Below are 13,259 nucleotides of genomic sequence, written 5' to 3'. Positions count from 1 at the left end.
ATCCCCCATGACAGGGCAAGCGTTGAAAGAGTTGGAAGAAAAGGAAAGAACTGAAAGGTTATTAACCGTGATGCAGTTGATAGAGGAGATGAACAAAGAAGATCTGGAGGCAGTACAAAACCGAATAAAAAACACGTTGCATGACTTGGAACTTGGCCGTGTATGGTAAGAAGAGCGTGCATTACTATCAGATGATCTGGAAGAGAAACCAAATAAAGCAAATAAGCGTCCTCTGGATCCCGAAGTTATAGATATTAAGTCAGATTAATTCCAATTCCGATCGAGCAACGGGTGTGAAAAAGCGGGGATACAACAACCACACCCAATATTTCGCTTAGCAATCTGTATGGACAAACTATAATATACTTTTAAGACAATCAACATGACTCAATCTACAAAAAGTATATCAAAGAGTTTTATCTCTCTTTCTCGATTCAATTCTTTCTAAAGCAAATAGAAATCTGTGAGTCTAATTGAATACAAGAGAAATCAATTGAACGGTACCAAAGACCAATGTTCAAGGATCAATCAATTTCAATCAACAACCAAAGGTCGGATTTCCAATTGATTGATTCAAACGCACAACCTGTGATATTTCAATTATATAACAAAATATAATGCGGAATAGAAATAACATAGACACCAGAATTTTGTTAACGAGGAAACCGCAAATGCAGAAAAACCTCGAGACCTAGTCCATATTGAACACCACATTGTATTAAGCCGCTACATATACTAGCCTACTACAAACTAACTTCGGTCTGGACTGTAGTTGAACCCCAATCAATCTCACACTGATTCAAGGTACAGTTGCGCTCCTTACGTCTCTGATCCCAGCAGGATACTACGCAATTTATTCCCTTAGCATATCTCACCCACAACTAAGAGCTGATATGACGCAAAGTCGAAGACTTTAATAAACAAATCTGTATCACACAGAAAACTCTACAGAATAGACAAAACTGTTTCCCACAGATAAACCTACAAGTTTTGTTCCGTCTTTTGATAAATCAAGGTGAACAAGAACCAATTGATAACCCGGACTTATATTCCCGAAGAACAACCTAGTATTATCAATCACCTCACAATAATCTTAATCGACGCGGCGAAAGAAGATATTGTGGAATCACAAACGATGAGACGGATATGTTTGTGACTACTTTTCTATCTTGCCTATCGGAGATAAATATCCCAAGCCAATCATTACAATTGTACTCAAAACGATAAAATCAGCAAGATCAGATCACAAAACTACGAGAAAGTAGTATCGGTCTTGCTTCACAATCCCAATGAAGTCTTTAAGTCGTTAACCTGGTTTTTAAGTAGAAACCAAAGGTTAAAGGAGAATCGACTCTAGCTAATACAACTAGTATCACACATGAGGTGTGGGGATTAGGTTTCCCAGTTGCTAGAGTTCTCCCTTATATAGTCTTTCAAATCAGGATTTGCAATCAATGTTAGCTTGGTAACAAAGCATTCAATATTCACCGTTAGGTGAAAACCTGATTAGATTCAAGCTAATATCTTTCAACCGTTGTATCGAAAACTTAGCTTGTTACACACAAATGAAATGTACTATTTTGGGTTTATGTAACCATACCCAAACATGAAAATTTGTTGGTTCAACAATAGTTAACCAAATGGTTAGCCATATGAGCACTTTCATACCAACCATGTTCTTCTTCACCATAACTAGTTCAAATGACTCAAATGAACTAGTTAGAGAATTGTTCAGTTGCAAGGAAATCTTATGTAACTACACAAGAAACAATCGAAGCAAAAACGATTTGATTCACTCGAATCGGTTCATGAACTATATAGCCACGGTTTGCATTTAGCATTCCTTAGATAATATAAATAAGTTCACAAAAAATCGTCTTTAGATATGACCATCTTAAGTTCGCAGACTTAGTTCGTGGACTTAAGTTCCCGGAAGGAGTTCTCAAACTCCAGCAGATTTTCTCGGGTCGAGAACTTCCGCCAGTTCGCGGACTGGGTTCACGGCTCTTGTTCCGGTTCTCTTGATCAACAAAGTACGCAAACTTCGGTTCAAGGAAAAAGGACTTATACATATATGTTTTGCCACACAATGCTTATATCCATCATATGTTATTTAATCTAAACTCTCATTTAAACCATTGAAACATTCTTAGAGGACATTTCGTCAAAGTAAGCAATTTTCAAGGTTATTGAAACGTGTCATGACTTTCTTCACTAGGTAAAGATGAACTTGGCCAAAGCAAAATCTTACCAACACATATTTCGAGAAATAGATAGGTGAGATAAACTCGGCTCGAAATAGCAAATGTGTATAATCAAAGTCTATATAGCAAAATGACTTTTGTCTCAAAATAGGAGATAGAGTAGATATACTTTTGAGTTATAGATAAGTTCAAGTCTCCACATACCTTTTAGTCGATGAAGATCCACCAGTTCCTTGATTAGTCCTTCGTCTTGTATGATGATTGCCATGGAGTTCTTGAGCTCAACTATACTTTCTATCCTAGTCCAAGACTTAGTTATAGTAGACTAGAAATCAAGACTTATAGTTTTGATCACTAACATTGACAAACATGCTTGAGATAGCAACGCATGCGAGTTCGACCGAGAAATGCTCTAACAATCTCCCCTTTTGTCAATTTTAGTGACAAAACTATCAATACATATGGAATACAAAAATAAATAAATTAACTTTTGTAGCTCCTATTCCACATGCCTAATCTTCAACATTACTCGAAATCTTCATCACTTCCAAGTACTCCAATGATCCCAAAGGTTGTAATTTCAGCATCATCGTTGTTGAAAATATGTAGCTATAACAACGAGAAAACGAGAGTTCTCAATCATTGTTATACAGTGTCATAGTATCATTATATAGTATCAAATTTCAATTGCATCACAACTTCGACAACAACACTATGGTGATATGTATCACCCCCCCTTAGTCAATAGCACCTCACATGGAAACCACTCCCCCTTACATATGATCCGAAAACCATATGTATTTGTATTGTGAACTACATATTAATTCTCCCCCTTTTGTCAATAAAATTGGCAAAGGTACGAAAACGGGATCCTAATGAAATTTCCGAAAGAGACATTTCATGACCAAAAGAAAGAACATATCATCTTATTTAGATGCAATCATATAGCCGAAGCTAAATGCATTCATCAAGGAGTTTATAAAGATACAAGATAACCCCTATAATATTCCACAGCTGCACTCCCCACAAAGATTTGGCAACTAAGCACAAGTTCAATTAAGAACTCTCCCCCATAATATGTCATTCCCAAAGGAACAACAAAAGCGACCTTAATTTCAAAAGAAAAGAAGGATTTCTTTGGATATAACAAATCACATACAAGTATGAATTTGAATCCAAAATACTCAATTAAGTTAACCACAAGAGAACCCATGATTAATTTAATCGGAAGTGCTCAATATAAGTGAACTTATGGAGATCAAAAATACTCAATTAGATTAATCACAAGAGAACCCATAATTAATCTAATCAGAATACACAACCAAATTAACCACAAAAGTAATCAATTTAATTGGTCATGCTCGATATAAGAGAACTTACGGAGCAACAACTAAATAACCAAACAAGGATGATTAATTTAGTTGATCATGCTTGACATAAAGTACCTCACGGAGCAACAACTAAGATAAAAATAACTCAGTCGATTGTGCTCAACATAAGACACCTTATGGAACAACACAGTATGTACACAAAAATTGTGGATCGGAGATCGACCAATAAACAAGGGTTCATTCTATTTTCCATCACCATTTGCACAATGACATACAATAGACATAATCCTTGAAAACAAAATATTTTATCCTATCTTCCATCAATAGTTGACATAATAGGCTTAACTTTTGTATTTGTCAAAAGTTCATTCCTTCTTTTATCAACACATGCATATCGACATATAAAGGACTTAACTTTCGACAAGGTATGGGACAATCACGGTTCACGGACGCACAAACATATATCCCATAGCAAATTGCAATATATAAAATCATAAAGATTAATACTGCAAAAATCATCTTCCAAACAATTTTAGAATTTAAACCAATAAATCTAAAACATGAAGATGAAAACGTTGGACATAGCTATATGAAATCACAATAATGGCTATTCCAAATTCTAATTATTCTTCTAAACAAAACAAGAAAATAGAAGATTTACTAGACAAATAAACTCATATAGAGAGCATGATCTGAAAAACACTAAACCCGGTCAGCAACCAGAGACTGAACATGGACGAGCTCATTAGTTTCTTTCTTCAGTTCGTTTTTCAAAAACTCAAGATTCCTTGTAGCAATTCCGAGTTGTTCACGTACGACCTCAAAATCTCGAAGAAGATTTCCTACCAGTTGTGATGACATCTGAACTGGTAGTTTATTTTCATGATCAATGGTATGATAGCATGTTATGAAAACAGGATTCTTGTGAAACTCGATGGTCTTCTCCCTCTTGACTTCGTCATCTTTGTTACCTCCATTCATTGTGCACACCAAAAATTGGTAAAACCTTTTGACCTTACGGAACTATGTATCAAGAGATGACACATAAGTGTATATAAATAAGTTCCATGGAAAACCCTAGGAAATCTTGTATACGTCCGTGTGGGTCAGGTGCTCGTGCACTGGTGGTCACGGCCTTAAAGTGTGACCAAAAGGAAAGAGAATGAAATTCGAGTGTCAAGACTAATAGTTGAGAACCAACTATTTGGAGGAAGCACACACAAACAGGAAATTTTCTCAAGGAAGAAAGATCATGATTATCTACAAGAGAAGAACTGGAGCAAAGCTCAACAGATTTTAATGATCAAAAATAACAAAGAAGGAAAGGAAAACATACAACCTTGACAACACTTCTCAAGACACACTTCTTGAGACTATGAGCATCCTTCTTAACTACAAGAAGAATGTTGCATTGTGTAGCTATCATGTTGTGTTTAGATGAGCATTTTGCTCACCAATACTGACTGCTTCTTTTTCTCCTTCAAGAGGATTTACAGAAGGAACACTTGACTTACTTGAGGAAGTTTTATCAAGAGAGGAACATGAAGTACCTGAGTCAGCCGTTTTCCTTGTCTTTTTGATGCTCTGTTTGAGTCTGTTTATGCTGATCTTAAGCTCTGAGACTCGATTATTGATATGAATGAAATCTGGAGCAGGAGACTTGGATCCACAGTCTTCTTTAGACAGAGAAGAAGAACTCAGCTTTTCTTTCTTTCTCCTGTGCCCTTTTCTCTTTTCAGAGTTATTTAAGAAGTCAATTGCCCTTCTGCCATTGTCGGTATTTTTTGTTTCAAATACACAATTAAGAAAAGTATCATCACAGAATTTTTCTTGATTGTCGACAATGCCTTTTACTCCAACAATATGAGAGACCGGTTTAATAACTTCTTTCGACATCCATGCAAGAATGTTGTGAAGTTTTTCATTTCTTAAACAAAAACGACATCTTCGCTCAAAATGTCCTTTATTTCCGCAATAATAGAAGTTAAAAGAATTGTTTTTTACCGTTCTCGTGTGAGTATATTTAGAAGGAGCAAAACCCTTGTTTCCAGAATCATTACAAGATGCGAGGCTTCTCGTATGAAGAATTATCATTAGCTTTAAAAAAATTGATCTTGCTAGTTTTTGGAGCATCTATTCCTTTATAGCCCATACCACGTATGTCACGATATTCTTTACATGCTCCAATCATAGAAGATAATTTTGTAGAGCTGGAATTGAATCTACTCAGACTCTTTTCTAGTGACTTCACTTTTTCGAGAGCAGCAGCTAAATCATCCTCAAGGCGTTTTTCTCGAGTGAGATAAGCGCTTTCTCTGTCATCAAAACTTGCTTGTTGAGAGTTAATCCTTGCTTCAGTTTCTGCAAGTTTTTCTTCCAACAAGAAGTACTTTTGATAAAGATTATCACATTCAAGTGACTTCATACGTAGGTTTTCCTCAGAATCCTTGAGGATCGATTCGTTAGAACGATTTGAGACATAAACACCTGCGTAACATCTTCTCAATTTCTTATTTGTACGATAGAGATTAGTTAGAAAAGGCGTGACATGGGAAGTTGTCATCTTTTTCTTTTCCAACGAATTCAAAAGCTTAACATATTCTGAGACTTCCTCATCAACATCTCTATCCATATCTGAATCACCTTCATCAGAAAGTTCATCTAACTGTTCTTCTAGGCATGTTTCCCATACTTCAACAGTTTCTACATTAAGAGAATGTTTAGATACTGTTTTAGATGAGACAGTTTTCTCAGGTGAATCCAAGCTTTGAAAAACATCTGGTAATTTATGAACTGGTACGTTATTAGAGATAGACTCGTCCATTATCAGATCGTTACAAACACATACTTATAAGGTCTTGAACGTGTTTGCCTGCTCTGATACCAATTGAAAAAACGGGGATACAACAACCACACCCAATATTTTGCTTAGCAATCTGTATGGACAAACTCCAATACACTTTTAAGAGAATCAACAAGACTCAATCTACAAAAAGTATATCAAAGAGTTTTATCTCTCTTTCTCGATTCAATTCTTTCTCAAGCAAATAGAAATCTGCGAGTCTAATTGAATACAAGAGAAATCACTTGAACTGATACGTATTGATCTCTGTACCTTGGTGACTATTATTATAGAGGCGGAATTCAGAATAATAACAGACGAAAACTAGAAAATAGAACACAAATAAGTAATTCGAAGAAATATATCTTCTCTAGATTATGAACAAGAAAACTATTACAGTTCTCTCTTTGTTACATTCACAATCTCTCTAAACAGTAAATAATATTTAACTATTTTGCTAAGCTTGCTTTTACAATAATTAATTTTCTCACAAACTTATCTCTAGATGATTTGTCTCACAAACCTCCCTATCTGATCTAGGTGAATCTGTATCACAAACCACATTCTAGATGTCTTAGCTATGAGCTAAACATCTCTATTTATAGCTTTAATGGTTTCCCAAACCTTCTAGGAATAATTCCTTTTATAGAAAGAATTCCTTGTATAGATATATTTCCTTATCTGGGAATATTACCTTATCTAGGTATATATTTCCATATCTAGAAATATTACCCTGTCTAGGAAATATTCCTTTTCTAGGTATATTTCCTTATCTAGGAATATTACCTTGTCTAAGAATATTTCCTTATCTAAGAATACTGCCTAAAAATCAATATTCCTTCCCAAAGTAGAAATCTATCCTCAATCCGTCTTGAGGATCACTAGTTCCCGGAGAGAGGAAGATACACATGTATCATGCACCCCCACTCAAGTACTTGAACTCCCATGAAAGTTAGATTTGGAGGTTAGGGAACTCGAGGGTTCCTTTCACCCTGCTGAACCATCTCTCTTTGTTGGATATTGGACCTTCACGTATAATTTGAAAAGCTTCCATATCTATTCGTCTTATCTTAGTCACTCTTCGTTCCATGATGAAATCTTCTTTGAGAGGTTCTTCTTCTTCTTCTTCAAAAACACCAGATGGAGACGTAGTATTTTTCTTTGCCTTCCACTTGGTTGTATGAGAAGGAATACCTTCAGTCGATTCCTTAAGGGTAATTTGAACCGACTGCGTGTATGTTTGTAGCTCAGCCACCTTTTCTTCCATAGTTTGTGGTTCGCTATGCTTAGGATCATCAACTGACTTTCCCATCTTTGATTCCCTTGTTCTCCTAACGTCTTCTAGCTTCTCGAGCACCTCACCAAGTTTTACGTAGAGAGACCTAGTGAAAACCGTAAACCACAAGAATCTTTCCTAAAAGAACGAACCTTGCTCTGATACCAACTTGATACATATTGATCTCTGTACCTTGGTGACTATTATTATAGAGGCGGAATTCAGAATAATAACAGACGAAAACTAGAAAACAGAACACAGATAAGTAATTCGAAGAAATATATCTTCTCTAGATTATGAACAAGAAAACTATTACAATTCTCTCTTTGTTACGCTCAAAATCTCTTCAAATAGTAAATAATATTTAACTGTTTTGCTAAGCTTGCTTTTACAATAATTAATTGCCTCACAAACTTATCTCTAGGTGATTTGTCTCACAAACCTCCCTCTCTGATCTAGGTGAGTCTGTATCACAAACCACACTCTAGATGTCTTAGCTATGAGCTAAACATCTTATTTATAGCTTTAACGGTTTCCCAAACTTTCTAGGAATCTATTTCCTTATCTAGGAATAATTCATTTTCTAGGTATATTTCTTTATCTAGGAATAATTCCTTTTGTAGAAAGAATTCCTTGTCTAGGTATATTTCCTTATCTAGGAATATTACCTTATCTAGGTATATATTTCCATATCTATAAATATTACCATGTTTAGGAAATATTCCTTTTCTAGGTATATTTCATTATCTAGGAATATTACCTTGTCTAAGGATATTTCCTTATCTAAGAATACTGCCTAAAAATCAGTATTCCTTCCCAAAGTAGAAATATATCCTCAATCCGTCTTGAGGATCACTAGTATCCGGAGAGAGGAAGATACACATGTATCATGAACGGTACTAAAGACCAATGTTCAAGGATCAATCAATTTTAATCAACAACCAAAGGTCGGATTTCCAATTGATTAATTCAAACGCACAGCCTGTGATATTTCAATTATATAACAAAATATAATGCGGAATAAAAATAACACAGACACCAGAATTTTGTTAATAAGGAAACCGCAAATGCAGAAAAACCCCGGGACTTAGTCCAGATTGAACAACACATTGTATTAAGCCGCTACAGACACTTTCCTACTACAAACTAATTCGATCTGGACTGTAGTTGAACCCCAATCAATCTCACACTGATTCAAGTACAGTCGCGCTCCTTAAGTCTCTGATCCCAACAGGATACTACGCACTTGATTCCCTTAGCTGATCTCACCCACAACTAAGAGTTGCTACGACCCAAAGTCGAAGACTTTAATAAAAAAATCTGTATCATACATAAAAGTCTACAGAATAGAGAAATCTGTCTCCCACAGATAAACCTACAAGTTTTGTTCCGTCTTTTGATAAATCAAGGTGAACATGAAACAATTGATAACCCGGACTTATATTCCCGGAGAACAACTTAGTATTATCAATCATCTCACAATAATCTTAATCGACGTGGCGAAAGAAGATATTGTGGAATCACAAACGATGAGACGGAGATGTTTGTGACTACTTTTCTATCTTGCCTATCGGAGATAAATATCTCAAGCCAATCATTACGATTGTACTCAAAACGATAAAATCAGCAAGACCAGATCACAAAACTACGAGAAAGTAGTATCGGTCTGGCTTCACAATCCCAATGAAGTCTTTAAGTCGTTAACCTGGTTTTTAAGTAGAAACCAAAGGTTAAAGGAGAATCGACTCTAGATAATACAACTAGTATCACACATGAGGTGTGGGGATTAGGTTTCCCAGTTGCTAGAGTTCTCCCTTATATAGACTTTCAAATCAGGATTTGCAATCAATGTTAGCTTGGTAACAAAGCATTCAATATTCACCGTTAGGTGAAAACCTGATTAGATTCAAGCTAATATATTTCAACCGTTGTATCGAAAACTTATCTTGTTACACACAAATGAAATGTACTATTTTGGGTTTATGTAACCATACCCAAACATGAATATTTGTTGGTTCAACAATAGTTAACCAAATGGTTAGCCATATGAGCACTTTCATACCAACCATGTTCTTCTTCACCATAAATAGTTCAAATTACTCAAATGAACTAGTTAGAGATTTTTTCAGTTGCAAGGAAATCTTATGTAACTAAACAATACACAATCGAAGCAAAAATGATTTGATTCACTCGAATCGGTTCATGAACTATATAGACACGGTTTGCATTTAGCATTCCTTAGATAATGTAAATAAGTTCACAAACAATCGTCTTTAGATATAACCAGCTTAAGTTCGCAGACTTAGTTCGTGGACTTAAGTTCCCGGAAGGAGTTCTCAAACTCCAGCAGATTTTCTCGGGTCGAGAACTTCCGCCAGTTCGCGGACTGGGTTCGCGGACTGAGTTCGTGGACTGAGTTGACGGCTCTTGTTCCGATTCTCTTGATCAACAAAGTACGCAAACTTCGGTTCTAGTAAAAAGGACTTATACATATATGTGTTGCCACACAATGCTTATATCCATCATTGGTTATTTAATCTAAACTCTCATTTCAACCATTGAAACATTCTTAGAGGACATTTCGTCAAAGTAAGCAATTTTCAAGGTGATTGAAACGTGTCATGACTTTCGTCACTAGGTAAAGATGAACTTGGCCAAAGCAAAAGCTTACCAACACATATTTCGAGAAATAGATAGGCGAGATAAACTCGGCTCGAAATAGCAAATGTGTATAATCAAAGTCTATATAGCAAAACGAATTTTTGTCTCAAAATAGAAGATAGAGTAGATAGACTTTTGAGTGATAGATAAGGTCAAGTCTCCACATACCTTTTAGTCGATAAAGATCTACCAGTTCCTTGAGTATTCCTTCGTCTTATATGATGATTTCCATGGAGTTCTTGAGCTCAACTACACTTTCTATCCTAGTCCAAGACTTAGCTATAGTAGACTAGAAATCAAGACTTATAGTTTTGATCACTATTATTGACAAACATGCTTGAGATAGCAATGCATGTGAGTTCGACCGAGCAATGCTCTAACAGGGTGCGCCTTCACGACATTTGAATTGTCTTGAAGAAATAGCTAATATCAGATTAATTAATTAAGTAAGTACAGAGGAGAATTCAAATTAAATGGAGAGTGAGTCTTGTGCAAAGTAGAGTTTGCACTTAAAACTACAATACAATACAACTAAGAAAATATCTTGCAAAATACAATTTGTTTATTTGTTTTCTTAGTAATTATTTAATTATTTCTCAATCTCAAGTGATGTGATTGTTTAAAACTGTTGGTTTAATCATTCAAGACTTCAAGTCGAAATGTTTCAAAGCTTTCTCAACTCTTGTGTCATAGCGGAATAATGTCAAGTGGAACGATGTGGTGGTTTACACATGTAAATCGCACCATCATGTGGTGCACAAACAATTAATCACGTGAAATATCGTGCAAAGGAAAATTTCACTTTAAAAATATTATTTAGTCCTTTTGCCCATAAAAAATCATTGTTTCATCCTTTGTAAATGTCTCTGTATATCCTATTTTCAATAATATATTTAGCTACTAATTGTAACAATAAATTATTTTAATTTTCTTTTCTGAAGGAAACAAATTAATTTTAATGAATATATCGTTCCTTTTTTTTATTTATTGTTCATTGTTGCAAGATTCCAGCAATCACATTAATTAGAGAGGTTGAATGGTTTTCTCGGGAATAGGCGTGACCCTTCAAGAACTTAAAATTATACCAATGAACAATTGTGTCTACCAAGTGAGAGTGGCTTAAAAGAGGAAACTAAAGGGTTTATAATTATACAAACAGAAATTCCAAATACATTTAGACAGAAATTTGGAGTGAATATATTTATCAGTCACTGTGTATTCAAATACTCTAAGTCAATCGAGCGTGGGTGGTGATGATGATCGACGAAGAGAAAATAGTACGCTAAGTCGATCCCCCATGACAGGACAACAGTTAAAAGAGTTGGAAGAGAAGGAAAGAACTGAAAGGTTATTAACCGTGATGCGGTTGATAAGGGAGATGAACAAAGATGATATGTATGGAAACCAAAGAAAGCGCGTGCATTACTATCGGATGGTCTGGAAGAGAAACCAAAGAAAGCAAATAAGCGTCCTATGGACCCCTGTTAGATCATTGCTCGGTCGAACTCGCATGCGTTGCTATCTCAAGCATGTTTGTCAATGTTAGTGACTAAAACTATAAGTCTTGATTTCTAGTCTACTATAGCTAAGGTCTCGGACTAGGATAGAAAGTGTAGTTGAGATCAAGAACTCCATGGCAATCATCATACAAGGCGAAGCACTACTCAAGGAACCGGTGGATCTTCATCGACTAAAAGGTATGTGGATACTTTAAATTATCTATCACTCAAAAGTCTATTTATCTCATATCTTGAGATAAAAGTCGTTTTGCTATATAGACTTAGATTATACACATTTTCTATTTCGAGCCGATTTTATCTCGCTTATCTATTTCTCGAAATATGTGTTGGTAAGCTTTCGCTTTAGCCAAGTTCATCTTTACCTAGTGAAGAAAGTCATGACAAGTTTCAATCACTTTGAAAATTGCTTAATTTGATGAAAAATAGTTTGTGAATAAAAACTATAGAATATCAACGTCCTCTAAGAATGTTTCAATGATTGAAATGAGAGTTTAGATATATAACCTTTGGAGGATATAAGCATTATTGTGGAAACACATATATGTATAAGTCCTTATTCCTTGAACCGAAGTTTGCGAACTTTGTTGATCAAGAGAACCGGAATAGTGGCGTGAGCCAAGTCTGCGAACTGGCGGAAGTTCTCGACCCGAGAAATTCTGCTGGAGTTTGTGAACTCCGTCCGGGAACTTAAATCCGCGAACCCAGTCCGCGAAGTTGAGTAGGTTATATCTAAAAACGATGTTTGTGAACTTATTCTTATATAAACTAAGGAATGCAAATTGCAAACCGTGGATATATAGTTCATGAACCGATTCGAGTGAATCAAATCGTTTTTGCTTTGATTTTGTCTTGTGTAGTGACATAAGATTTCCTTGCAATTGAACAACTCTCTAACTAGTTCATTTGAGTCATTTGAACTAGTTATGGTTGATATGAAAGTGATCATATGGATAACCATTTGGTTGACTATTGTTGAACCAACAAATGTACAAGTTTGGATACGGTTACACAAGCCTAGAAACTTGCATTTCATTTGTGTGTAACAAGCTAGTTTTCAATCTAACGGTTGAAAGATATTAGCTTGAATCTAATCAGGTTTTCATCTAACGGTGAATATTGAATGCTTTGTTACCAAGCTAACATTGATTGCAAACCGTGATTTGAAAGACTATATAAGGGATAACTCTAGCAACTGGGAAACCTAATCCCCACATCTTATGTATGATACTAGTTGTGCTAAGCTAGAGTTGATTCTCCTTTAACCTTTGGCTTCTTCTTCTAAACCAGGTTAACGACTTAAAGACTTCATTGGGATTGTGAAGCCAGACCGATACTACTTTCTTGTAGTTGTGTGATCTGATCTTGTTGTTTCTATCGTACGAGTACAATTGTAATAATTGTATTGAGATTGATATCTCCGATAGG

Source organism: Papaver somniferum, chromosome 7, assembly GCF_003573695.1.
Source record: "Papaver somniferum cultivar HN1 chromosome 7, ASM357369v1, whole genome shotgun sequence".
NCBI classification, from domain to species: Eukaryota; Viridiplantae; Streptophyta; class Magnoliopsida; order Ranunculales; family Papaveraceae; genus Papaver; species Papaver somniferum.
Note: the sequence above shows the minus strand (reverse complement) of the source record.